A 26,956-nucleotide genomic window follows, 5' to 3' on the forward strand; every position below is an offset into this window, starting at 1 on the left:
AAATTTAACTGGGCATCCTATATTTTAATTTGCCAAATCTGGCAACCCTACTCATACCTGAGTGAGTGAGATATGAGTCAACAGGCTGTTAGTGCTACCAGGAAAGGTGTGCCCTAGAGCAGTGCAGCCAGCGATGCCCTGTGTGCTGTCAATGCAGAGGACTCCTGCCATTAAAAATTTTGTCTCTCTGCAGACACATGGGGTTCCTGGAAAGCCCCTGGATCTGAAGGAGGTCTGGACTTAAACCTACAAAGACCACTTACTGGTGTGTGGCTTTCAAAAGATCACGAAATTTTTTAGTCTCATTTTCTTTCCTATAACTGCAAAAATGAAGAAATGCTTTTTTAAAAGAAAGGAAAAGCCATCTTTTAATGTACTTACTGGTTCATACAGGGCCTGCCCTCGGGAAGATGAGAATGTTCCTATACCAACATCAGCTGTCCACCCTTTCCCCATCACTGACAAACACTGGGCCCTAAGCATGACTGAAATCATCCAGTGCTTACACTGTGCCCCTCTCCCCAGAATGTTTGATCTCAAGCTCAGTAAACTTTCTCTAGAAAGGGCTACATAGTAAATCTTTTAGCCTTTCCAGCCAGGTGATTTACATATCATAACTATTTTTGGTTTTCTGAATTTCTGTTGCAACCACTCAGCTCATTCATTGCAACATGTTGAAAGCAGCCATAGGTAATACAAAAATGAATGGATGTGGTTGTGTTCCAATACAACTGCTTTTATGGACACTCACATTAGAATTTTACATAGCTTCCCACGAGTCAGGATATACTACACTTATCTTGACTTTTTCTTCATCTTATAGACACTCAGAAACCATTCTTAGCTCATAGACTGTAGAAAAACAGGCAGCAGGTTGGCGTTGGCCCTTGACTGTGGTCTGCCAACCTGCTTTGTAAAACTAAACTGTTAACCTTGGATAATCTCTTTAAGCTAAGGGGGTAATGATCCAGTAGTCATGACCTAGAGCACAGTTATGGAAAGAGCTGGTCTAAGTTGTTATCCAGCCTGGGCCTGTATTATTAACCTACTGCCCCAATCCAGAGAGATTATGTCACTACTTCCGGTCTCCTTCATCTGTTTAAAAAAAGACCCAGGGTAAGGGGGCATTATATTTAGCAAGGCACTAAATAAAGTGGTTGGAAAATACAAATGAGGAATATAAGCACATATTCAACAGTGACAATTTGAGGATTGAGTAATACTGAAAATCATACAGCAAGAGAAATAGAGAAATCAGATTGATTTCCCTGTAAATTTTCCACCACGATTCTTTACTTCATGGAAAGCAGAATAATGTATGAGGTCATTTTTCCCTCACACACAATTCACTTTCATGGATTCTGCAAAAAAGGAGAAGTTTCTCTCAGTAGAGAAGCCACAATGACAGCCTGGGCTGAAAGAGAGCATTTTCTCACGAAGGGCATTTGTATTCCTGGTCTACCCTTTCCCTCTCTTCCTACACTGCTCCCCTCTCCCATCTCCTGTGATACCTGGCATACTCCACCTTTGCAGTTCTGGGGAAGTCCCCATCCTTGTTCTTTTCTCCTTCAGGTCTGTGGTGCTAACAAATGTCAGGGACACAAACAAACTACAGTGCTTAGAAATAAGTCTTGTTTTAATGAGATGACATTAGGGAGATAAAAAAAAATTTTTTTTAAATCTTTAAAACTTATCTAAGTACAAAGTACTGGGTAAACAGTGATACAGAAAACTGGAGTACCTAAGGAAGGTGCTTATTTCAGTAACCTGGGCTCTTTCGCTGGGGAGATACAGCAATCTACTTTAAGTGATAGTCCAAAGGGGTTAGATAAAGGGCCCTCCAGGTGACTGGAGAGGAAAAGATCAGGTTTTGATAAAAGCAGAAAGCATTCAACAGAGTGGAATGATAATCAGAGATAATTACAGTAGATTATGAGGGTACTGGAGTGATGTCTATCTAACCAGATACAGTGAAGTCAACCTCATTTTTAATCACTTCAAATGTGCCATTTTTATTTCTCACCTGATGATTCTTTCAACTAGGTGTATTTACAGATCATTTTGGTTCAGCCAAGGTCAAAGGAAGTAAAAGATGCATTCTCCATAGAGCTTCATGCCCTCTCAGATGCTTAAAAAAAGGGGTTAAGAGAAGCAATACTGTAAGCCCAACCTGGGAAACATAGTGACTAAGTGAGATCCTGTCTCAAAATAAAAATAAAAAGGGCCGGGATGTAGCATAGCGCAAAAGTCCTGGGTTTAATCCCGGCGGGGTGGGCAGGGGAGGAGAACAACACAAAACATAAAAGGGAGCTCTAGAATTCAGGGCCCTTTTGAGGTGAGTGAGTGTGAACATGTGAGTTTCTCTGAGCCTCAGTCCCCACATCTGTAGAATTGGAATAATGCTCACTGCTACTTATAATACTCTCTATTTTGAACCTAATGCAATGTAATACATAAAAGGACTTTGCATATAATAAAAATAGAAGTTTTTCCTTGTGGTCACTTTTACTAAAGGGAAAGTAGTTCATGTCAATTGCTGAGCTGTTGAATGGCTGCTCTGGTTTGAACAGATGAGTTGAGAGGGTTAATAAGCACATGTCCTGGTCACCACTCAGGACTGATGAGTCAGAGTTGTGGAGCACGAGGCCCAGATCATGGGCTCCATGGGACTCGCTCATCTGACCAGGATGGCTGGAGCCTCTAAATTAAAGAAATCTGGGATTTAATCCCATCTCTCCTACTTCCTCGTTAGGCAAGGGGGGTTAAGAGAAGCAATATCGTGAGCCCAACCTGGGCTCTTACCCTAGTCAAGCCTCATTTTTCATGTCCCTAAAACTGGGGAAATACAACTACCTTGCCAAGTTGTAAGACCCAGAGATAACATATCTAATCTCTGGTACATAGACTTTCCATAAATAGGGATAAATGTTAAAAAAACAAGACCCAACGACTGGTAAATACCAGCTGTTTTGCAAATTTATGTATAGATTCCTTATGTGACAATCTGCTCAGATTCATCCGATTCTTGAGTAGAAAGCTAAAAGACATGGCCCACTGCTGATGGGATTTGCATCTAAAATGATACATTATAAACCTGCTTTTTTCAGTTAATTTTATTATGATATTGGTTCTGAGACAACAGAAAGGAAACTGATATTTTGACCTAAACTGGCTGTATTGCTGCCCTAGTCTTCCATGCTCACTCTTAATTCGCCAAATCTGTTCGTCTGTCTACCACAATACTTTCCAAACTTCTGCCTCACTTGGCCCTGATTTCAATAACCAGGTCAAAATAGACATCTCATTACTTATCAAAGTTTCTCTCTGCCTGGAAAGCTGGACCCTGGCTTGAATCAGGTGTCTTGGAAACTATCAGATGTTGAGGTTTGCATGCAGAAGGCTTATTGGGAAATACTCTTAAAACAACTAGGAGCGAGCAAAGCAAGTGGGATTCATCAAAGTTGGATGTTGAACCATGATGCGTCCACAACTAAGGACTCAGCTGATACCAAGTGAAGCCCTGGAGCTGGGATGACTCCTAAGGGTGGCTGCAGATTGTGTCAAAGGATTGTGCACTCTATCCAGAAAAGGACTCAGCTGAGGTCCATCAGCAAACCAATCCCTGTGCAGTGAGGAATGTGTGTCTCCCACATCTGAGCTACATCCCACAGTATCCACTCCTCCACTGCCCAGCCCACAAGACCTATCCTCACCTCTGCCTCACCATCAGGTCCTCTTTTCATACTGAAATGTGGTTGCCAGTCCTATGAGACATCTTAAAGTGACACTTGCTGCCACTGTTGAGTTCAGAGCCACAAAGTTCAAAGTCTATCTTTGGTACCACTTCTCAAAATTCCAGTCAATGCACAGAATGAGAAAGTTAATACCCCTTAATCATATGCAGTGATGTGTGTATTTCTAATTAGTTAAAATTTCCAGGGCCTCAGCATATTTAAGTGTATTTAATGCTCCTTAGTCTGGTTCCTCATTTTGTTTATAGGAAAAAATATTTCATGGGTAATGATACAATTCTATTCTTACACAATATCCATTGGGGTTTTCATTTCCTTTATTTGCTGAATAATTTTTCTTTATAAAGTATTCTTTTGAAAATATACCAAGAAGTTCTATATTCTGAAGGAAAAATTCAAACTAGATGAGTAGGTTTAAATTAAGAAATCTCTTAAATTACAGAAAAGCATCAACTTATTATAGAGAGAATATGGTTGAAAAGAGAATTAGTAATCAGCATAAGTACACTATATCTTTCCCTTATGAAGAATTGAAGATTCATGTCATCTTAGTGTCATTATTTCCCATACTGAAAAGTTTACTGGATTGTATACATGAAAACAGTTGCTTTGTAATAAATATGTTGCATGAATAAAAAAATTAATTGAATGAGTGAAGTCACATGCATCTACAAAAATAGAAGAGATATAGGCATGAAAGGTGTGTATATTAATATGTACACTTATAAAACATAATGTAAATGCTATCATATTATTTTATATGCTTATTTTAAATGCACTTATATATAAATGTGTGTGTGCACAAATGTGTATCATAGATACACACATACACACACTTCCTTAAAAATTACACAACTGCTTTCATTTGGTAAAATTGCCCCACTTTACTCTAGCAAAGTATTACAAAATGAATAGCTGAAGTATCTCCAACTTCAAGTCAATAGGGCTAGATGTGCTTTACACATGTCCTTCCAATGGTTCCAAATCTACAGTACCACTCATAGACTAAAGTCTGTTTAACAGCTCTATTCAGACCACAGGATCCCTATGCTTTGGAAATCTGAAAAATTTTCCAAGTTTTCCTCAGTTTCCTGGGATCATGATTTGGATTTCAAATGTCCCCCAAAATTCTCATGTCTTTGGAGGTGGGGCCTGGTCAGAAGAGGCAGGCCACTGGGGGCATGACATGGAGGAGTATATCCTAGTCCATGGCTTCATTTGCTCTCTCTGCTTCCTAGTCACCATGATATAAGCAGGTTTCTGCAAGGCCCTTCCGTTGTGCACTTTCTGCCTCGAAGCCAGCAACCCTGGACTGAATTCACTGAAACTGTGAGCCAAAATGAACTTCTCTTCCTCCAAGCTGTGAGCATCCGGTATGCTATCTCAGTGACAGGATGTAAGCAATACACAGGGCTCATAGTGCCATTTGGACAAGTGTCTCCAATCCACAATGGGAACTGCATGGGCCCTAGCCCCCATTTCTCCTTTTCTGGCACTCTCTACCATCTTCCCCATTGTGGGATTGACCAGTTCTCCCAAAGAACCCCTACTCTCACATTTTTATGGTTGTCTGGGGCTTGTGGTCAGGCCCTATTCTAAGATTGTGGTCTGGTGCGCAAATCACCTTCACTAACCAGTGTGATGATTGGTTTGTACAATCTCATAAGATCTAGTTGTCAGAGTGGTACCAACACGCTAATTTGAAAAGACTCACTCATATTGAACACAGGGCTATTCAGGGTTCTGGGCTCACTGCATCCTTTGGGTTTGAGTCAGCCTTACGTGAGCTGGTCAGTGTCCCCAGAAAAGTACTGCTTCCTATACGTAGAACCTGAGGGTGATGTGGCAGCAGCAGGAGTCCTCCATACCGTGTGCCTCTCACTTTTGTTGCTGGCCCCTGGGTGGTCAACTCCCATCAAAGGCTCCTTGCTACATATTAGATGGTCAGGGGTGACCTCACTTATCGCCTAGGTTTTGCAGACTCTTGTTCTACAATGCAAATGGCCCTAGATCTTTACAACAGATGTTTTCCTCACCTGACTAATATGATGATAATATTTTACTTTCTAGATTAGTCTTTTTGTGAGAATAGGAACAATTTTCTTGCTAGGCCCACAGGATTCTCTCCCATTGTCAACACTGAAATAGATCACTGGGAATGCAATAATTATAGCCCATAGCATTCAAGAAAAGACATGGTTGAAAAATATGCTGACCTACTTTTTTTTTTTTTTTTTTTTTGGTACCTGGAATCAAACTCAGGACCTTGCACTCACCAGGCAGGCACTGTGCTGCTGAGCTATATCCCCAGCCCAGCTAACGTACACCTGTACTGTGTCGCAAACAATAAGTTAAACAAGACCAGAAAATGAATTAGTGTTCCATTTTCAGGCATACTCTAAATAAAAGTTACATTCATAATTATCAACAAAGAAGCACAGTAACAACCCTTCAGAGAGTGCTTGGAGGCCAGTGTGCATAGATAGCACAGTGGAGCATGAAGTGCCCTGAACAATGATGTGACCAGCACCAAACAAGCAGTTATTAGGGACAGAAAGAGGCAAAAAGACCCAAACATATGGCTTCAATACACACAGGCTCCAAAGAACTACGGCACTGTGAATAAGAGCATATCCCTCACTCTTTCCCATGGTAAGAGATAGAAAGTTAGCCAGGGGCCAGGGATTAAGCTCAGCGGCACAGCACCTGCCTGGCAAGCCGAAGGTCGCAAGTTCAATTCCCGATACCGGAAAACAAAACAAAACAAAAAACAAACAAAAATTTGGGGCTGGGGATTTAGCTCGGCAGCAAAAGCGCCTGCCTGGCAAGCACAAGGTCGTGAGTTTGGTTCCCGGTACTGGAGAAAAACCAAAAAAAAAAAAAGAAAGTTAGCCAGGAGTGGTGCATTTGATAATAAAGAGCATACAGAAGTAATTCTTGAACTTTATTCAGAAGCCACGTGGCCTGATGACCATGTACAATGACTGAACAATAAACATATATGCAAATACCACTTCCTTACTTGTTATCTTAACTCTGCATTGATAAATCTTCATTGATAAATTACTATACCTCCTGGGTCCATGACTTTCACCTTTTCTAATCAAATTTTTATGTAGACAGGGACCCTGCAAAATACACACATTCACGCATGCATCCATGTACACATGCATGCACAAACATTCTCTCCCAGATCCCTGTACATCTTAGAGGTGGCTCTAATCTTACATGAGTTCAAAAAGCTATCCTGAGATCCAGACATATACACAAGCAAGAACTTTTATAAGCCATTTTTAGGACAGCAAATTCTCTGAATAGTTCCCAAACTGTGATGAATATCATTATCAGATTGATGGTACTCTGTAGCAATCTCAAGGAATACCAACCAGTGGAATTTCTGGAAAACATAAACTCTTAAAATCAAAATGGAGCTTAAGAGACTGACGAGACCATCATCTCATTTGTCCCACATCATTGATAATCCCCCATGTTCACCATTCCTGCCTCTTTTTCTTTCCTTTTTTTTTTTTTTTTTTTTGTTATCACTAGTTAAAAGCAACATTTCTACAACTTTAAATTTCAAATACAGGAAACTCATATTTAAAGATGAGCTGGTATATTAGTTTTCCCTTGCTGGACACAATACTTGACACCTACAATTTGAAGGAAGGATTTAATTTGGCTCAGGTTTTAAGGGGATTCAGCTGTCTCTGAGTGAGAAAAATCACGCTTAAAGAATCGGGCTGAGCAAAACTGCCTAGCTCATGGCCTGTGAAGCAGGGGAACAGTGCCAGAAAGGTTCCTCCTGGGGAAAAATTTAACTTTTTCAAATTGTTCTGCTCTGTCTTTTACCCACAATTCTCACTATAAATCTAGCTAAAGGCAGTCAGCAGTACTCATACCACAGCCTAAACATTGAGCTATCCTGAAATTTCCTCTGCCAGATCATTAGTCCACCACCCTTACTCTCCAGTCTCCTGTGAAGTCTCAGGGCATGGGAAAAATGTAAACAATTTTTTTACCAGAGAGTAATATACAAGATCTCTAGCCCAAATTTCAATGAGTCCTTGTTCCCAGCTGAAACTTCCTAATCTTACCTTTTACTATCTGGATTTCTATCAGAATATCACTGATAGGAATTCTGATGTTCTGAACTCTGATCAGAATCATTCATCAAGCTCTGTTCACAGTATTCTACAACTTCCCTAGCCCACATCTCCAAACCTTTCCAAACTTCTCCTACAAACCAGTTCTAAAGGCTTCTAAAACACATGGTCAGGTACAGTGACAGCAATGATCCCTCTCTTGGTACCAATTTCCTGTCTTCTGTATTAGTCAACTTTCTTGTTGGTGAACACAGTACTCAACACCCACAACTTAAAAGAGAAGAGGGTTTTGGCTCCCAGTTTCAGGGGATTCAGTCCATGGTCTGCTGTCTCCAAAGCAGAAATATCACGGTGGAAGGGTGTGGCAGAACAAGGCTGCTTAGTTTACAGCAACTGGGAAGCAGAGCAGGGGGACAGTGCCAGAGAGATAGGGGTGAGGTATAAGATATAGACCCCAAGGTCACACCTCCATGCCCCACCCAGACACACCCACAGGTATGCCCCACCAACCGCCTGAGCAGATTCCAAAGCCAGTAAAGTTGACACTCTACCTGAACCCCCACACCTAGATCGGAACTGACCCAAGACGTTTATAAGAGCTAACCCAGCTGATTCATTTTCTTCTTGTCTCTGCTCAGTTTGAAGTAGTCTAAATTCCAAACAGATCAATGAAAATGTTTCCTGGTTTTCAAACCCTCCTGAGAAGGAGCCTCTACCAGTCTCCTCAAACACACATGCCAAGCTTAATAATGTTCACACTGCCTCTACATGAGGCACACATCCTTTATCTGCTGAAGCTCGTATGAGCTTCTTGTTACTATAAGAACCTGAGACAAGCACCCTATAAAGCAAGAAGGGTTACTTTGTTTTTTGTTTTTTTTTTTTTTTTATTTTAAGGATAAAAGGAGGGAAACATTAACAGACATACAACATTTTACAACATATCACAAGCACAATACAGACAATACAGAGTTCCAAACAAAGTGGTAGGGAATTAACAATGGTGGTTGTATTACATATTGATATCTTCAAAGTGGCTTCTCATGAAAACAGATATAGACATGCAATACTGGTCAACCAAAGACTCATTGACAGTTTCTTTCAGCATAGAAACAGCAGATAGAAGAACAACCATGTTATCTATCCTGTATATACATACATACAAAATTTCTCCTTCTTTAAGAAGGGTTACTTTGGCTTAGAGTTTTGGAACTTTTAGTCCCTGACCAACTGGTCCCATTGCTTTGGGACTAAAGCAAGGCAGCATATCATAGCAGAGAATGCACGGTACAGTATGCTGCTAACTTAGTGGCTAAGATACAAAAGACAGAGAAAGAAAGAGACCACAGTCCAACAATCACCTTCATCGCATGATCTCAGTGACCTAAAATCTCCCACCAGGCCCCACCTCTTAACATTTACACCACCTTCCAAGAGTGCTATGGGCTGGAGACCAAGCCTTCAACACATGGGCTTCCAGGGGACATTTCAGACCAAACTATTGGAACTTGTCTCTGGATTGACTGCCCAGGTCTTTGAGTCCTTAACTAGAGACACTCAAAACCCTATCCTACTCTGTGTAGGCAAAGAAAATATTTTTTAAGGGGCAAGCAACTTTTCCATAAAGATTATTCCTTAACTTCCTTTGAATGTGCCTATTACTTTCATATAGAGATTTAAAATATTTATCTTTTAAAACCTTAAAAAATTAATCATCAGGTATGTTGATAAATCCCTTTCCTACAAGAATATTTAAGCCCATTTTATTAATTATGTGGTAAGCTATGAACAACAAGCCGTTTCTTTCCTTTCTTTTCTTCTTTTGGTTTTTTTTTCTGCTTTTTTCTTCTCCTTTTTGCTGCTTTTTTCTATTGAATTCAAAGTACCCTGATTTTTAACCCATGTAAAAGAGGCATGTTAGTCTCTCATTTGTTATGACTTTGATAGCTTTTCTCAATTCCTAAAATGTAGAAAGGTGAATTTCTCCTTTGCTAGCTATTAAGTCAGACCCACTGTGGAAACATCATACTAACCCCTTATTCCCACCCTCTACCATCACAGGACACATTTTCCCTTAGATTTCCCCAAGCACATGACTTTCAAGACATTAGGGCACATGTGTCATTCAGATATGAGAAAAGAAAGCTTAAATGCAGCGATTCACATGGTAGCAGTTACATGGCAAAAATGGAGCTGTCTTCCAGTCCACTGTGGGCATAAGTCAGTTCACAAAATGACAGTGGAAAACTTAAATTGAACAATCAAGATCAACTTAGTTATGCTGGTTTATTCTATATTCCTTGGGATGGAATCACCAGTCAAATCAAGATGCCCCATTCCTCTTCTTTGTCCTTATGGGATGATCCAAGTTGGGAGAGGAGGCTTTCAAAACTTCCTAGCATCAAAAAATAGGCCTCAGATCAAGGTAGGGGAGACACTCAAAATATTTAACAAGCATGAGATTTAGACATCAATTGATCAGAAATACCAATGAACACAACTCACGTACTGAGTACCAGTTGAAGACAGTCCTGCCATCATCTTCTACCCATGCTGGCTTCCAGCGGAGCAACTCCTTTGATCCTTGGTACCTACCACCATGGCATCCTTGGCTAACACATTCTCTCCCTGCTCTGTTTTCAGGTTGCTAATTCCAAAGATCACACAGATAACTCCAGAGTTTGAGGCCACTTGACTTCTAGATATGAAAAAAGAAAATTAGAAATGTGATGATTCACATTTGCAGCAGTTTTAAATTTTATGTGTTGAAAAAGTGGTAAACTCAAAAGGCCTTTCAGTCAACTCAGGGGGATGGAAAATCTTTGGCACTCTGTCATCAACTGGGGCTGAAGCCTTTTGAGATAATGCCTAGACTATCTCCACTTAGACCTTCCTGTTGCTTTTAATGCTTTCTTGCTGTACAGGTTGGCTGGAATTGAAACTTATCTATCAGGATCCCTTTCTGCTTCATGCTTCATCAAGAAGCATGGCACAAGGCTCTAAGTCCATCCCACTCTATCTTATCATTAGGTTCTCAGAGGTCCAACAGGAGGTGGGGGAGGAACATACTTAACCCTTGCTCCTCACTGGCTCCTATCCTAAATATTTCCTTTTAAGTGCCTGCTGGTCAAACCCAACCCTCCTCGGCAGGACAATACTCATGAACAATTCCTTTCCACTCACTGAGTTGACATAATATCTATGGGCTGAAAATCCCAGGTTCAAGCTTTTAGAGCTTGGGTCCTCACAGTAAGCCTCAGTTTTTAAGATTAATATCTCTCTTATGACTAAGATGTAAATTCAGAAAATCAATTGACTTATTGCCAGCCACGTTAGCCTTCCCTTAAAGAAAAGAATTCTACTGAAACAACTGAGGAAATTAAACTGTGCTTGTTACACATTTAGGAGAGGTTCTTTCCTTTGAGGGGGGCGTTCTTTTGTTTTTTGTGTGGGTTTCTGGTACCAGGAATCGAACTCACAACCTTGCGCTTGCCAGGCAGGAACTGTGTTGCTGAGCTAAATGCCCAGCCCCAGGAGAGGTTTTTTCAATACTCAAGATAGAGACCAGACTCCAATAAAAATATACTGATAAAACTTGCCAATCCTTTTTGGTTTGTCTTAATTAAGATGTAGACAGTCAATAAATAGTTAATACAAAATATCTTTATTTTTAAGATGCTGCTGCATTAATACACTATTACATGATACCAACTCAATGAAAATTCAAGATACTACAACTGTTCTTTTTTTCAAAGAAAGTATTTCACAAGACCACACTTCTAACATTTGCCCTAATAGCTTCCTGTCTGTATTATGAAGGAAGTGACTTTAAGGATAGCTAAAAATTTTCTCACTGAATTTTAAGGATTAAGTCAACACCTAGGGATTCTGACAATTTTCTTCCTTTTTGTTAATGCTGGCTTGAAAGGAAAGCTTTCCATCTTCAGCTTTTTCTCTCAAAAAATAATAAATATTTAGTCTTTGGAAGAAGGTAGAAAATGATGTTTATTCTCCTCATAATGGAGGCATTAGTATCATTATCAGTCTTAGAGTCAGGTAAATGCAGTATATGTTATCTTAGCAGTAAGAATGGAAACCATACCAAGGAGGGAAGTTCTTATATTTGTACAGTATCTGAATGAAATAAACTCTTCCTTTGATCTCACTTAACCCTGAAATCAAGATATGCAGTGAGGCAGATGTTATTATCATCTGTCTTTTACATTTAATAAAAGCAATGCTCAGATTGTCTCTCACAAAATCACATGGCTAACAAGTGTTAAGCTAGGACAAATACAAATTTAGGCCTTCTGATCCCAAGCCTTACGCTCTTTTCACCAAAGCACAGTGACACTAGTTGCACAAGTATTTGGTAACTGTGGCAATTCCTATTCCAGCAGTCATTGTGAGACCATTCCTATCTACCAAAAACATGTCTTTGTCTGCATGTTGAACAAAGCTGATGGTAGAGACTGGTGCTACTCACCTATAGGCATGTTTCACCTCATCTTTCTAGAAGAGAACACATACAGTCCTAGAAATTTCCAAGCTTCCTTACATGAGACAGTATGGCTGATTATACCCAATGGGCTAAGGATAAAATGACACATACCACTTTCAGGCCTGGTCTCTACGGCAACACTGTGATCACAGCCTGCCATGTTCTTTTCTCTGACAGCACTGACTTCCCAGATGCAGAGTGACCAGTGGAGGACACTAGAAGGAAAGTGGGACTGGTAGGGGTTGGAGGTACCTGAGTGCCAATGGTATAAATAACAAATCGGCTTTGCATGTGAGAGCCACTGCTTTGTTGAGGCTCTTTGCAATAGCATGAATGATTTACCCTGATCGAGACAGAGAGCAAAGGAAATATCATATTTTAGTGCTTGGGAAACACTGACACCAAATATTTTAAATGATACAGAGAAGACAGAGGAAATCAACTTCAATTTTTAGTGTTCTTTTATATTTGACAGTGAAAAATCATAATGGCCAAGTGATTCAGGAAAGGTCCAGGCTAGTGAGCTTCAGAACCACCCACACACTCAACACACATTTTGCTTTGTGTAGCATCAAATTATTCCTGCATATGGTGCACTCAGGCATTGAAAAGACAGAAACTTAATAATTAGGCATTCCGCCAGAATACTGCAAGATCACAAATAAAATTAGGTACAAAAGTAAATATTTATTGAGCATTTAAAGAACCACAACAAATTATAAACTTTAAAAGCTAACAGATACAAGTCTAACAAAATCCAAAAAGATAACATGACATTATTTTTATTAACTGCCTGACATACCTATGTACATACTATTTATCTTTACTTTTTTGGCTACATATTCTTTCTATGACAACAATTTACAATATTTAATATAACAGTAAGATAAATGTCCTCCTAATATAGTCAATAAAATATTTAATGGTTTTGTTGACAGTAATATCATTTGCATTTTTAGGATTATTGTTAACTTTGGGGGAAGTTACATGCTTCTGCCATTCCTGAGCTACAAGATTTGGAAGAATTATATACTGAGTAGCTTTCAACTCTGTCTATGCCAAACATTCCTCCTCCTCTTCACTGTTGTAACCCCAGTGTGGGACCAGCAGGCCACCTCTGTAAAGACAGGGCCTCTACCCCAAATTCTGCAGTCAGGGTTCCAGATGAGTTGGCACAGTAAACAACAGAAACTTTTCTAGAAGATGTACTGGGATGCACCCCTGTACTGGGGCAACCAGTAACAACTTGGAAGTGACCTCAAAACATAGAAATATATCCCAAGAATATCCCCAGTTGTACTTTCTCTACATCAGATTAAAAAAACAACTAACTCACCCATGGCTGCCCTATATCACCTGACAGGAGAACTGTGACAGTGGGATGCTGACAAGGAAAGTGAAGGTGAACCTAACTGACTGCAGTTATCTCAAACTTTCCCCAGGAATGAAAGTTTTAATAAAGCTCAGGCTGACTCCAAAGTCATTAGGGCCATGGCTTTTGGGGTTAAATACTCCACTCTCAAATTGCAGACTTACTCAGGAAACTTTACCTTGGCTTCATAACCATTTTTGTTTAAAATGAAGCTTTTTTAATGCTTTTATTAGGAAAAATCAAACCTCTCTTTGAAGTGAGTCCCATAGGTATCTCTCTCCCTGAAATACAGTCTAAAGAAGAACAGCTGCACTGAATTTTCTATCTGCCCACCGGAGGCAAGGGTGCACACCGAGGCTCCTAAGGTGTATGATATAAATAGATTGCCAATTGGCACATAAAGGTTTCAAAGCACAAAAATTAACTCAAACATAAAACTTTGAATTTTGTAACTAACTGTATTAAAATGAAAAAGCAAATTGAGATTATCACTTAGAAAGCTTAGAAACTCGGTAAAATTAGTCTGGGAAAGCTCCTCACACTCAACAAAGATGTGTAGTTTGGGGGTAATGTAGGACAGTGATTAATCTCAGTGGAAGCCAAGATGTTGCTTTGTTTACTGCCAACTCCAGTCCCATAATACTGCTAACTTGGCACACACTAAGTGCTCAGTTAATACATTTTACTTGAACATAAGGAAAGAGGAAAGGAAAGGAAAAACAGAGAGGGAGGGAAGGAGGGACAGAGGGGGAAGAGGGAGGGAGGTGCTATGGTTTGCATACAGATGTCCCCCAAAGCCTCATGCAGTCATGGGGACAGGCTTCTACAGTTTGCAATTCATTCATGGTCTAATGATGGGATTACTTGTATGAGTGCTACACCCACCCTAGGCCAGGTAAGCTTGCATACAATGTAAGGGACTGAGAGTTTCTCTCTCTCTCAATCTCTCTCTCTCATTGCTTTTGCTGTCTTCCGCTGCAATGAATTGTTGCCCCTCTGCCACGTGCCACCCTGCCTTGGAGCCAGTCGATTATGGACTGAAACCTCTACAAACCATGAGCTAAATAAACCTTTCCTCCTTTAAATTTGGGTGTCAGGTACTTTGTCTCAGCAAAGAGAAAAGTAACTAAGGCAGGAGGGAAGAAGAAAGGGAGGGAAGGAAGGAGGAAGGAAGGGAAGAAGGAAACAAGGAAGGGAGGGAGGGAGGGAAGGAGGGAGGGAGGGAGGAAGGAAGGGAGGAAGGGCAGGCCCACCTTTGCCTTAAGTAAGTCAGAGTATCTCAGATTCCTGACTTGTAAAATGAGGATAAAAATAGTCCCTTCTTCATAAAGTCTTTGTGAAGATTATGTGAACTAATGCGCATCAATCATTTATAAGGAGGCCCAGGATTCAATAAACTTAGTTATTACAATGAATATTTGATCTTCACTTAGTTTCTTGAAGCTGTCATTCAAAGCATCCAACAAGAGTGGATACTGTTACTGATTGCCACAAAGGGAAGGGAGCTGAATTAAAAGAATAATTAATAGGAAATCTTCCAAAGCTCCTGAAGTCTCTATTTTAATAATCCAGAAAGCCTGACAAGAATGAAAGAAAGAAGGTGCCCTGTGATGTGGCAGGAAGACCCACCTCAAGCCCCAGCTGGGTAAACGTAATCAATAACATCCTGTCAGGAACGTTTTGTGGTCTCATGTAAATTTAGGCTACCTGAATAAAAGATAAAACTGTCATTTCCTCTCTCATCATATAGCATGATGATTTATCTATTCCTCTGAGAGAACCAAACCAACAATTGCTTAAATGTTCCTGGTTAAAAGTGTCCATTGTGAATTAGAAGATTGGTGCAAGATGGTAAGATATTTTTAGGACATTTCAGAGAGGAACCCTACAAAAAAATGGGTCATAATTAGCTTGAACTGATGGGTAAGTCATTATAATTACTCTGAAGACAGTCTAAGAGGGAAATAATGTCATGGGCTGGTTAATCAAGCCTACACCACAGAGTGACTAGTTAAATTTAGGTGTTTTCCAGTTAGCTAGCACAAAATAGTAATAAACAACCAGCTACATTCTTGATACCACACTTCCATGTACTTACAGAGAATTAGTGCAGGGTCTTTTTAAAACTGAACTTGATTTGGGATGTTCATTTATTTTTGAAAATTATTGTTTATTTATCAAGCCCACAATCTTCAAAGACATTTAGGATCACAAAGGCAATGTGAAAAAAACACTGAGGCAAGAACTAACAGCTGCTTTAACATATAGGGAAGTCATTGTAGTTAATGTATCTTTTAAAATGGGGATACGGTTGAGGTCCAGACTTGTGAACTATGTTCTGCATAAAAGATCAGTTCACAACTTCTCTTCCACCACTTACAACCTGATCTTGCTATGAAGGGCAGAGATTGTTACATTCAACACAAACCACATTGAAAGTCACAGGAGGATGTGCACACAGCTGAAAGCTCGGTCTCAGACAATCTCACAGAGAAGTGGGAAACTCTTCTGCTCAGACTAATCATGAGCAGTCATGGCTTCTTCCCTTGGGTTTAACCTGAAGCCTCATCCCAGCTTTAAGGTGAAAACAAAGGTTGACCCTGTCTAGCACACACCTCCCTCCAAGACCAAAGTCATCCAAAGCACATGTATAATTTTACTGTAATCAACCATAAGAAAGGGATTGGTTTTGTTTTCCTGTGTCTCTACCTAACTTGTGAAAAATCTATATTTCTTCTCATCTGCATAAACAATGCAGAGGGCAATTCTCAAAAGCATCTTTTAGAGAAACTGGGCACTATTTTAAAATAATCTTTACTTATTTATCACATGGGCCAATACTCATGAAAAGGTTAAAGCAGAATCATATCAATTCAAATCCCAGTAACTAATGAGAATGAGACATAAAGAAAGTACTATGACCTATAAAATAAGAGAAACATAGAGTAAGAACTCCATTCATTAGGAATAGACCCTGGAGTAAGTTACTCAGTGAGTTGAAGTATTTTCAACTATAAATGGAACTGAGAAGCTTCATTTCATAAAGTAACTATGACAAAAAAATGTAAATCAAGTATTTGGCAGTATGCCAAAGAAACAGTAGGAGCTCAATAAATACTCTTACTATTACTGCTATGATCAACATGAAGATTTTATGAGAATTCAAAACCGTTAGTACATCTAAGTTTCACTCCTAAAAGCTCAAAACTTAACTGTGTGACTAGGATAAATAAGTCAAGTTCAGTTTCTTCATGCTTAATGAAAACAACAGAGCAATCTTTGTATAGCATATACTTTCAATGGTGAAAAACAAAAATGTAAATTTTTTTATAATTAAAATACCTTATACAGCAATATAAATATTATTATCCTGCTGGTCTCTTACAGTGGCTAAATAATCTTTCTGGTTTTTGTTTTTCTCTGTCCTATTTTGGTAGGACACATAAATCTTATACTCAACTAGCTTTAATCTGTCAATGTTTTAGGGACAATACCAGACCACCTTGGCTGCCCATATGATTGAATTATGATAGTTTTTTCCAAGCTAAGATTTGGCAATAGTTGATATGTGAATGACACTGAGGAATGATTTTTCCTCCTGGAAATGTTCAGGTGGAATCCCTATCTGCTAAGCATGAGCTAGCAATGGAGATGCCATTGCTTTTATCACCCCAGTGGTCTTTTATCACCCCAGTGGTCTTTTATCACCCCAGTGGTCTTTCCTTTGCCAGCTTGCCTGCTGCACCTTTTCTGTCTCTAACCCTCCTGGATGTGTCTTGTCTCCACCGGTCTTTGTGAGGCAGATTTGTATAGTAGCTCCCCCTTTCTCCATTGCCAATATGTTCCAGGACCCCCAGTGGATACCCGAAACTGCAGTTAGTACCAAATCCTTTATATTCTATTTTTTCCCAATACATATATACCTATAATAAAATTTAATTTATAACTTAGGCACAGTAAGAAATTAACAATAAGAAAATAATGGATCTCAGCCTTAAACTATAATGTAAGTCATGTGCCTGTGGTCTGATGCAATTTATCATTGCACCCTCCTGCACTGCCCCCACACTCACACTGCTACAGCTTTGTGACATCTGGCTCTCCCCTGCAGATTTCAGGTGCAACAGGGAGGTCTGTCTAGTAAAAATCATGACGGCTGCTTTTTAGCACAAATAGCAGGGTGGGCCCCTGGTGTTAGAAAGGTGGTTTCCTTCTCCTTTTTGGTGTGATGAGGCAACATGGCTGGACTGTGCATCTATACCTCTCACCAACTGAGGGTTTTCTGCTCACAAGTTGTCTAACCACAAAAAAAAACAGTCCACGGCAAAAGGATATTACAGAGAGGAAATTTTTTAAATGGCAGGAAAAACCATCTTAACTGTTTAGCAGGGAGTGCTTTTAAATATAAAATTTTAAAAAGTATTCCTGTCACACCCAATAATACTGATGGCTATAGATGACCCTGGGAGGCAAAGCCCTAGAGGGTCAAACTGGCCCATACTGAACTTAAATTCTGTCAATTTCCCCTTTTGATGCCCATAATCTTGAGCTCCTTTTAGCCAGTTCAGAATCCAAACATCAGCCCGATACACTTAAGAGAAGCTGAGGCAAGCCAGAGCTTAAGCTGAGGACCCGCAAGGGAACAGGTTCCATTTGACCCCAGGTGGGCTGGGAACTCACTAAGACCCGTGGATTTCAAGTTTTATTATATTTGAACTTTAATGACCTTCATTATCCCCAACTCTAGCCTGTGAATTATGAATATGAAGCCTTCCTTTCAGCCTCTTGGTTTAAAGAAAGAGGAAGGAAACGGTCCATTGTTTTTCTAACCTCACAGTTTCCTAGAGAAGATGGAAAATTGAGTATAGCAAGTGAAAGCAGCAGGCATCGCTACAGAAGGACATCTGGTGAGGCCCAGACCAGCTCCAGACAAGCATCTGTTGGCCCAGGGGTAAACACAAGCTAAAGTAACTCTCCTTAGCAAGAGGTGAGTGGCCACCAGGGCAACTTTGTTCTGAAATCTAGTGTATATCCATCCATCCCGCATGCTAAACCTAGGGGGAAGAAATCACTGGTGACCCAAAGTCAGAAAACTTATCAGAGTGGAAGTTATTCTCACCATCCTCACCCCAAAAAGGGAGATTTCCTTGTGCCCAGAAGGCCAAAAAGGGCAACAACAACAAAAGTTTCTTTTTTTATTCTTTATGTTCATCCACTAATTTCATCAAAAATAGCTCATAAGTTTTTTCAGCACAATTTGATCTTCATAATTATACAGTTGATTATGGAGCTCCATTAGAACTTTCAAAGCACTTTGTACATAAGGGACCTTTAAACATTCTATGATAATAAAAACAAGCTCATAAAAATCCCACACATTTCACATAGGCCTTTGATAACTCATCACACAATAATGGCCTGGAGTAACTAACAGCCTGTACTACATTCAAACTGCTGGCTTGGAGGTAAAAGGTTTTTTATCTCATTATCTTTGTCTAGCTACCCAAAGCCTTAGAAGAAGAAAAAAAACTTGCTTTGCCTTTGATGAGTAAATTCCATGAATCACCAGACACAACCCTTTCTGCTCTGGCCACTCTCAGGCAAGTTTGTCAGAGCGCAGGAGCATGGAAGAGACCTGGGTTCTCACCTCAGTCCTGTGCTGGCTGGTCTGTGGAGTCTAACATCCCTCCCTCTGGGCCTCAGTCTCTCTTCCACCAGAATGTTGGCCTAGAACCAGTGGACATAGCTGGGAACCAATGCATTGGTTAGGGAACCCTAGGGCCAAGGACCAAGCAAGAAGATGCTGTCTACCTCCTCTCAGTCAGATCACACCCCTTTATCTTTTACAGGCAAGTATCTGGATTATCTTTCAGTTAGGAAAAAGTAAATTTGAAAGCTATCAAATTGGATGACCTCCAGAGTGTCTTTCATTTTGGATATATATACTATGAATTTACGATTACCATAAGCTTATCTTAGGTGAGTTACCTTTAGAGCTAGCAATTTTAGGAGAGAGGGACTTTTAAACCCATTAATAGTAACTAATTAATTAATCAATTAATAGGGATTATTTCATCCTATTTAGTAAAAAAGCAACTTCTGATGAAATCTGATACAGGATAGATGAGTTTTGATATGGAACTAAAAGAAGAGAACTAGGTCCTTGACTAGGACTGAAGGCCTGATGGGGGCAGCTCAGCCATGACAGATATGAAAGGGCCCTGGAAACAGCCAGAAGCAATAACTAACCATTGGCTTCCACACATACCACCTTAAATCTTTACAAAGGACTAATGAGATCTCCATTTTCCAGATATAACAACTGAGGCTTAGAGTGGCTAAATGATGGTCCAGGATCATCCAGGTTATCAATTCAAGAGTCAAAATCCTGATTGAATGGAAAGAGGTGCCAAAAGAAGAAAGGGAAGAGAAGAACAAATATTTTGGCCCTGCTTCCTATTTTGTTTCAGCGACCTACTATTTGGGAGAATCCAAAGAGGACTAAATCACAGTCTTTTCCTTCTGAGAGTGATGGCTGGGAAGACACATATGGAAATATGGTAGTACTTGTGCTCCTTACCAAACATTTCTGTTCTCTTGCCAAACACAGAGTAGGACTGTGCTTCTCTGCTTCCTTACAGTTGGGTGTGTCCTGGCTTTGGCCAGAGATACCTGAGCAGAAGTGATATGTACCACCTCCAGGTGGAGTATTCAGAAGACTGGGCTCAGTCTACCAATGGTTGGTTAACTGGGCCATGATGACTGGCAACATGCCCCATGGAAGCTGCACCATCAGTCTTGGTCCCCAGGACCCAGGCAAACTGATGGGGATGTATCACTTAAGGAAGAAATAAATGGTTTGGCCGTTGAGAGGTTTGAAGTTACTTGTTACCTCAGCATTACCTGGCTTATACTGACTAATATAGTAACCATCTAACATTATAGAAGTACTAAGGGGCTAGAGTTTCATGTCAGTCAACACCCACACTAGTTAATTAGTAACAGCAATTTCTCTAAAGAGAGTTAGAAGTTTTTACTTCATTTTGTGACTGAGCAAGAATATATTTCACTTGCCTACTACACTGTGGCCAGCAGGTTCCTATTATTTAATAGTATGTGTCAATTAATTCCATTGATATAATTCATTATTAATTAAAACTTCCTCCAAGTTCCTGATTATAGGCTTATAAACATGGATAAAACTTCTAGTGTACTTATTTTTACCCCAATTTCTTAAACAGCCATAGCATAATTTGAGGGAGAAGTGGGGAGGCAGGGGAAGGAGAGGCAGTCATAAAATAGGAAAGCACGGAAGTCAGTTCCATTATTTCTTTTGTAGAGTTATAACCAATTTCCTTGACCATACACTATTTTCAGTCAATTTTCAATTTTGGCATTACCTTTCTATGGTTATTCAAAATATTATTGCATTACAAATTACAATTCTTAGTTTTGATGTCTGTCTTTTCTACAGAGAAGTTCTCTGAATTCTAATTCTCCGAGAAATTCATGAAGCTGTTAAAAGTTAACAATAATCCCTGCTCTGCTCCCTGCAGAAAAAAACAAACAAACAAACAAACAATAAGCTACCATTTGTAGACTATGGACCAGACTATTTTTTGTGAATATCTTTGTTGACCTTCACAATAATCCTGGGAGGTAGGTATTCTACTTATGATTTGGCAAATGAGGAAACTGAGTGGTCTTGGCAGTCAGTAGCTAATTTAAGCTCCACACCAGGAGCTGGTGGGACCAGGCAGTCTGTTTCAAAACCACATCTTCACCCTCTCCCCACGTCACAATCCTCAGGTAGCTAACTGCCTGCTGAGGAACATGTCTTGGATATCTTGGGCCTCCAGCCCCCAATCACAGCCCCAGTGGTTTATAAACAGGGAGGGGTCTAGACACACAGGGCACTCTGGGGAACAGATACATGGCCATCTGGGGCACAGAAAGATATCCAGTCTAGGCAGAGGCCACCTTCCCCTAAGAACAGACTGTACAGCTGGAGGCAGCCAGCCACTGCTCATTGTCCCTGGGAACTTCTGCAAAAACTTAAAATAGCACTGGACAAGGTGGAAACACAGGTACCTCATGTGACTGAGCTCTGAAATTCTACAGAACTTTCATGCTCTGGAAAATGCAGGGGAGTTAAGAGATCCTGGACTGTTCCTGGCTGTGTCATTAACTAGCTTTGCAAATTCAGCTGAGCAGCACCTGGGCCAGGGCAGCCACCACTTGCAAGCTCCCCACATTCATTTCTTTTGCCTGAAAACAAAAGTGGGCATTGCTGTTATCCTGAATTTCAGAGAAAGCATCAAAAGTGGTTTGTCCAAGATGACAGAGAAAGGAAGCAGAAGAGTTAGGGTTTATTCCAGCCATTTCCTTATTTAGAGCCTTAGTTATTTCATCTGGACCATAAGAAGGATGGGCTAGATGACCTCAAAAATGGATGCCAAGTTCTGTTTGTACAAACATCCTGAGAAAGTGAGATGTTCTATCTTCATATGCCTGGATCTCCGGGATGCCCCTTTGCTCAACTTTGTTCAATATCGGCCAGAAAGAATCTGATTCCTTTTTTGTAATTTGTTAGTATTGCTAAAGAGTGCTTGGTAAATCCATGATGAAATTAATCCCAGTGACAGAGGTAATAATGAGAAAAAGACTAATGTGCAAATATATCCTCTTTCCTTGTAATAAGAAAAGGCAACTCTTTCCTCATCCTGGCGAGTGGGCTTGTAATTTATGTGAGGAAGCAGTCTGGAATTAAGACCAACTTCATCTTCTTTCCACAGTGATGACAGAGCTTAAAGCTGCACCTGGGGCAGGTCCTCCAGGCCACATTCCTGATGCATCCACACTTTTAAATCAACAAACCAATTAACAACAATCCCCAAATCAATGAACGTCCTCTAGGGCCTTCCTAGGCTCTAAATGTTTCCTGGGCTCTAAACATCTCAGATGTCCTCAAACTTTAAAGGGTACAGCAGAATTGCCTGGGAACTTGCTATGAATGCTTGAGTCCTGGGCCCCCCTTGGAAAATGATTTATTTTATAGGCAGATATAGAGCCCAGGAATCTGCAGTCTTAATCTGCCTCCTCCAGCCCTCAGCAAGTCTGACATCCATAGTAAGGGGATCACACTGTTGAGAAATGCAGCTTGGTCCTCGAATTAAATTCATTTACTCACCCTTTCCTCAAAAGAGACACAGACTCTTCTTGCTATTTTGGCTAGACACAGACTAATTAGGTTAATTGAGATGACCAGTACAGTTGCGGTTTGCTTTGTTTGTTGGGTAAGTCTCATTATTTTTTGTCCATTCAGATTTTAAAGCTGTTTAACTGTGGTACACAAATGAGGTGCAATAAACATACATTTACGATGAACAAAATCACCATTTGATCTTTTGCTGTTGTTGAACAGTCAATGAACAAGGTTCTTACTGACTCAACAGATTCTACTACTTGTTTTGGGCCATTAGTCACTGCCTGCCTGCCACTTCACACAGTTATTCAGCAAGACAAATACGTCTCCCTATTTCCTTCTGAAAGTTTGGGAAATGCCACCTATAACGCTGTAATTTATCATCAAAAATGGGCCTCTTGTGACACTATGTGGAAATATTAATAATTTGACTGGGACTTCAGGTGTAAACCAATTAGCCAAGATGGTCTAGAACTGGGAAATATGCCTCTCTCTTCATCTCCCTCCTAGCTCCTGACCTAGATACTTAGCACCTGGCTATCAGATAGAGAACAGGGTTGGTGTCAAAATTTACTATTTATGATAATTTAGAGGCTTACATTTAGTACGGTGTCCCACACGGTAGGGAAAAGTCCTTTAACTATAGAGCCATGAGGAAAACTAGGTTTGTGTTCTAACCATGTAACCTTAGAGAAATCACTTAATCTATCTGAACCTCAGTTCTCTCTACAATAGGGTTGATGATATTTACCTCATACTGTTTAGAAGAGTAAATAAAGCAATACATATAAGTCACCCAACCAGGCATCAACAATTAGGAATTCCCTACCTCCCCTCCCTGCTATTCTGTTATTGCTAAATAGAAATAGATGAACCAGCAAAGGGTATCTCCGTTCACTGTTACAGTTATGTTACGTTCAGATCTAGAATGTCCCTCCAAATGTTCACACCTCAGAGGCAGGTCTTTGGAAGGCCACTGGCTTAGGGGCCACTGTACTCCTAAGTGGACTCCTCCACTGTTAGGATGAGGAAACTGCATGTGCTATTAGGAGGTAGGGACTGGAGGGAAGAGGCAGGTCACTAAGGCTGTGACCTAGAAGAGTGCACCTCCCGCTCTGGTTCCTCCCTTTCCTCTCTCTGCTTCCTGGTCACCATGACATGAGCAGCTTTCCTCCACCCAGACCCTTCCCCCATGTCATTTCTACCTTGGAGCCAGACAACTATGGATCGAAACACCTAAAAACCATAGCCTGAACACCTCTTCCCTTTGAGTTCCAAGTGTCAGGTACTGTCTGGCAATGAGAAAAGTGACTAAAGCAAGTTACTACCGATGTAAATACAAATTGCCCCATATCAAGAGGCAAAGAGAACCATTTACTATTTCACTGACTTTATGTGTCAAGAATTTGAAAGGGATACTATGAAGATGACTTGCTGCAGTATCTGGGGACTCAGCAGGAAGGACTTGAAGGCATGGGAGTGTTTCAGCCTCTGGGCACCAGAATCACCGAAGAGCATGTCTCACTCACCTTTCTGGTAGGCACTGCCTGGGTTCATGACAGCACAGAGGTCTCTCACTTCCTCCACTGTGGTTAAGGTTCCAAAGGTGAGTACCCCACAAGAACCAGGAGGAAGCTTCACGGTGTCTATGGCCTAGCCTTGAAAGTCAACTGGGGTCACTACCACTGCGGTCATGTACCAACCTAAGGAGGAGAACATAGAAATCACTTCAGGACAAGACAAGTTGATGATTAGGGTGAAGTTTCAACTTGATTTGCTTTGAAAGTCTGCCCTGGAGACTAGGGGATCACACTTCTAGGTGTGTCTGGGTGGCCTGGAGGCCTGGCCTTGGGGTTTATGTCTGGTCCCCTGCTCTGCTGGCAGTGCTGCCCTACTCTGCTGCCATGAACTAATCAGTTTTGTTCTGCCACACTCTTCTACTGTGATGTCTCTGCTTTGGAGCCATGACAAAGGACTGAAACCATGAGTAAATTAAACTGTGGGTATCGGGCACTGGGTCTCAGGCTCAAGGCTCATTAAAATGACAAATGTCAAAGACACTGTGTAAAGAGAGTATGTAGATGGGAGATCTTGATTTGGTCATTTATGAAAACACAATCTTCTACACTTACTGTGTAACTAACCATGGGGATAAAAATGGGTGAATAAAAAAGAAAAGAAATTACTACATATAATATGTCAAAAGTCCAGTGATGTCTGTGATCCTCTGAATCTCCTGAAGCTGGCCACACCCTTGCCTTTAAAACACAAATAATTGGCTTATCAATAGTGTAATAGCCCATTCTTAGAAGACTTCAGATGCTAAAAAAAAAAAAAATCAAACCATAGAAAGTAAAAGCCTTAAGACATGCCCATGCATATTTGGTGGGTTGTGTACACCAAATGAAATCCCATCCTAGCATTTAGAGCCTCTTATTACTTGGCATCTACCCACCCTCTTCATTTTAACTACAGCAACACTGAATGACCTATCTTTCCCAGAACAGGCTTGCATTTTGTGCTGTGACACCTCTGTTGGGCTATTTGCCTCTTCAAAGAATATTTTCCTGCCTGTGCCTACTTATCAAAACCCCATCCATCCTTTCAGGCCCAGTTTATACGTCATCTTCTCTACAAAGACTTTCCTCATTGCCCCCAAAAGATAACCCTCTCCTTCAGAGCTTCTAGAGAGCTTTATTTATATCCTTTTTTTCATTTCTAATACTTTCTATCTCTAATAAATGTTGCCATTTCCCAAGATTCAGATTACTCCCGCACTTCATTCTTTCCCTCTACCCGAGCCCCACCCTTCACTATTACTAAGAAGAAAGCGAGATTAAAGTGACTCACCATTTTGAAAGGAACTGCGTGCTCACCTGGCCAGAGAGTGTGGACTTCGAGAGATGGTAAGGAATCAAGGAGCCAATAGGAAGTGGAGCTGGAACAGGTGTGATTCCCCCAAGGCGCACGATCTCACTTACATGTCCCTCATGATTGCTTCTCTCTCACTACACTACTTTATACTACTATAGACATACATGCACACCCCATACATAGTCATTAGAATTATGAGACCCTGTGATTGTTAAATTTTTACATCACTTCAAGTAATTGCTTATCTCACATTTGTAGAGATCCACTTTTTATTCAGTACTGGAGAATGAACCCAGAGCCTTCGCACTAAACTACAAGAACTGATGAAAAACTATGGTATGCATATGAATAAGAGAAATTTATTACAATAAAAGACACATTGCCGTTATTTTTCCCTCAAAATATCCCCATCTTAGGCCGGGCAGGGTGGGGCACATCTATAATCCCAGCACTCGGGAGGCTGAGGCAAGAAGATTGTTGTGGATTTGAGGCCAGCCTGGGCTACAAAGTGAGCTCAAGGCCATCCTGCACTGCATAGTGAGATTCTGTCTCAAAAAGAAAAAAAAAAAATCTTTATTTTAGACACACTTATCCTGCTGTCCTTATCACATTCTGAAACAGTTCTGGATGTCCTCCTTCCTGAATGCCTTTATAAGGTGTGATCAAAAATACAGTGAAAGCTACTGCCAAATGCCATCCAACAGAAAACCAGGACATAAGAACATTAAGAAGATTAAGAACATTACAGTGAGGGGCTGGGGATTTAGCTCAGTGGCAAAAGCGCCTGCTTGGCAAGCGCAAGGTCATGAGTTCAGTTCCTGGTACTGGAGAAAAACCAAAAAAAAAAAAAAAAAAAAAAAAAAAAATTTGAGGCTGGGGATTTAGCTCAGCGGCAAAGCGCCTGCCTGGCAAGCGCAAGGTCGTGAGTTTGGTTCCCGGTACCAGAGAAAAACAAAAACAAACAAACAAAAAAAAAACAAACAACAAAAAAAAACATTACAGTGTGTTCTCATCCACCTTATCCACTGTATTTGACACCATGCAACTTTTGGTTCTTCCCAAAGTCAAAATAACCGTGAAAGGTAAATATTTTAGTCAATTCAAGACATTGAGGCAGTCATCATAGCACAACTAAATACATCAAAG

At 40.4% G+C, this 26,956-nt stretch overlaps 1 long non-coding RNA gene across 5 annotated transcripts in view; it reads right to left on the reverse strand.

Annotated features, from left to right (window-relative positions):
- Positions 1 to 26,312, reverse strand: part of LOC102021688 — a 38,876-nt gene extending 12,564 nt beyond the window's left edge. For 4 of the 5 annotated variants that reach the window (XR_261148.1, XR_261149.2, XR_261150.2 and 1 more), the window contains exons 1-2: positions 24,466 to 26,312; positions 10,368 to 10,556 (exon numbers count right to left, since the gene is read on the reverse strand). This is a non-coding gene — a long non-coding RNA (uncharacterized LOC102021688). Of the gene's footprint in view, positions 1 to 8,967; positions 10,254 to 10,367; positions 10,557 to 24,465 lie in introns of those variants that run through there. The other variant, XR_261147.2, reaches the window with a different exon arrangement.
- Positions 26,313 to 26,956: the final 644 nt, after the last annotated feature.

The sequence above is a fragment of the Chinchilla lanigera genome, unplaced genomic scaffold, assembly GCF_000276665.1.
Source record: "Chinchilla lanigera isolate Chin_1 unplaced genomic scaffold, ChiLan1.0 scaffold00024, whole genome shotgun sequence".
In the NCBI taxonomy this organism is placed as follows: Eukaryota; Metazoa; Chordata; class Mammalia; order Rodentia; family Chinchillidae; genus Chinchilla; species Chinchilla lanigera.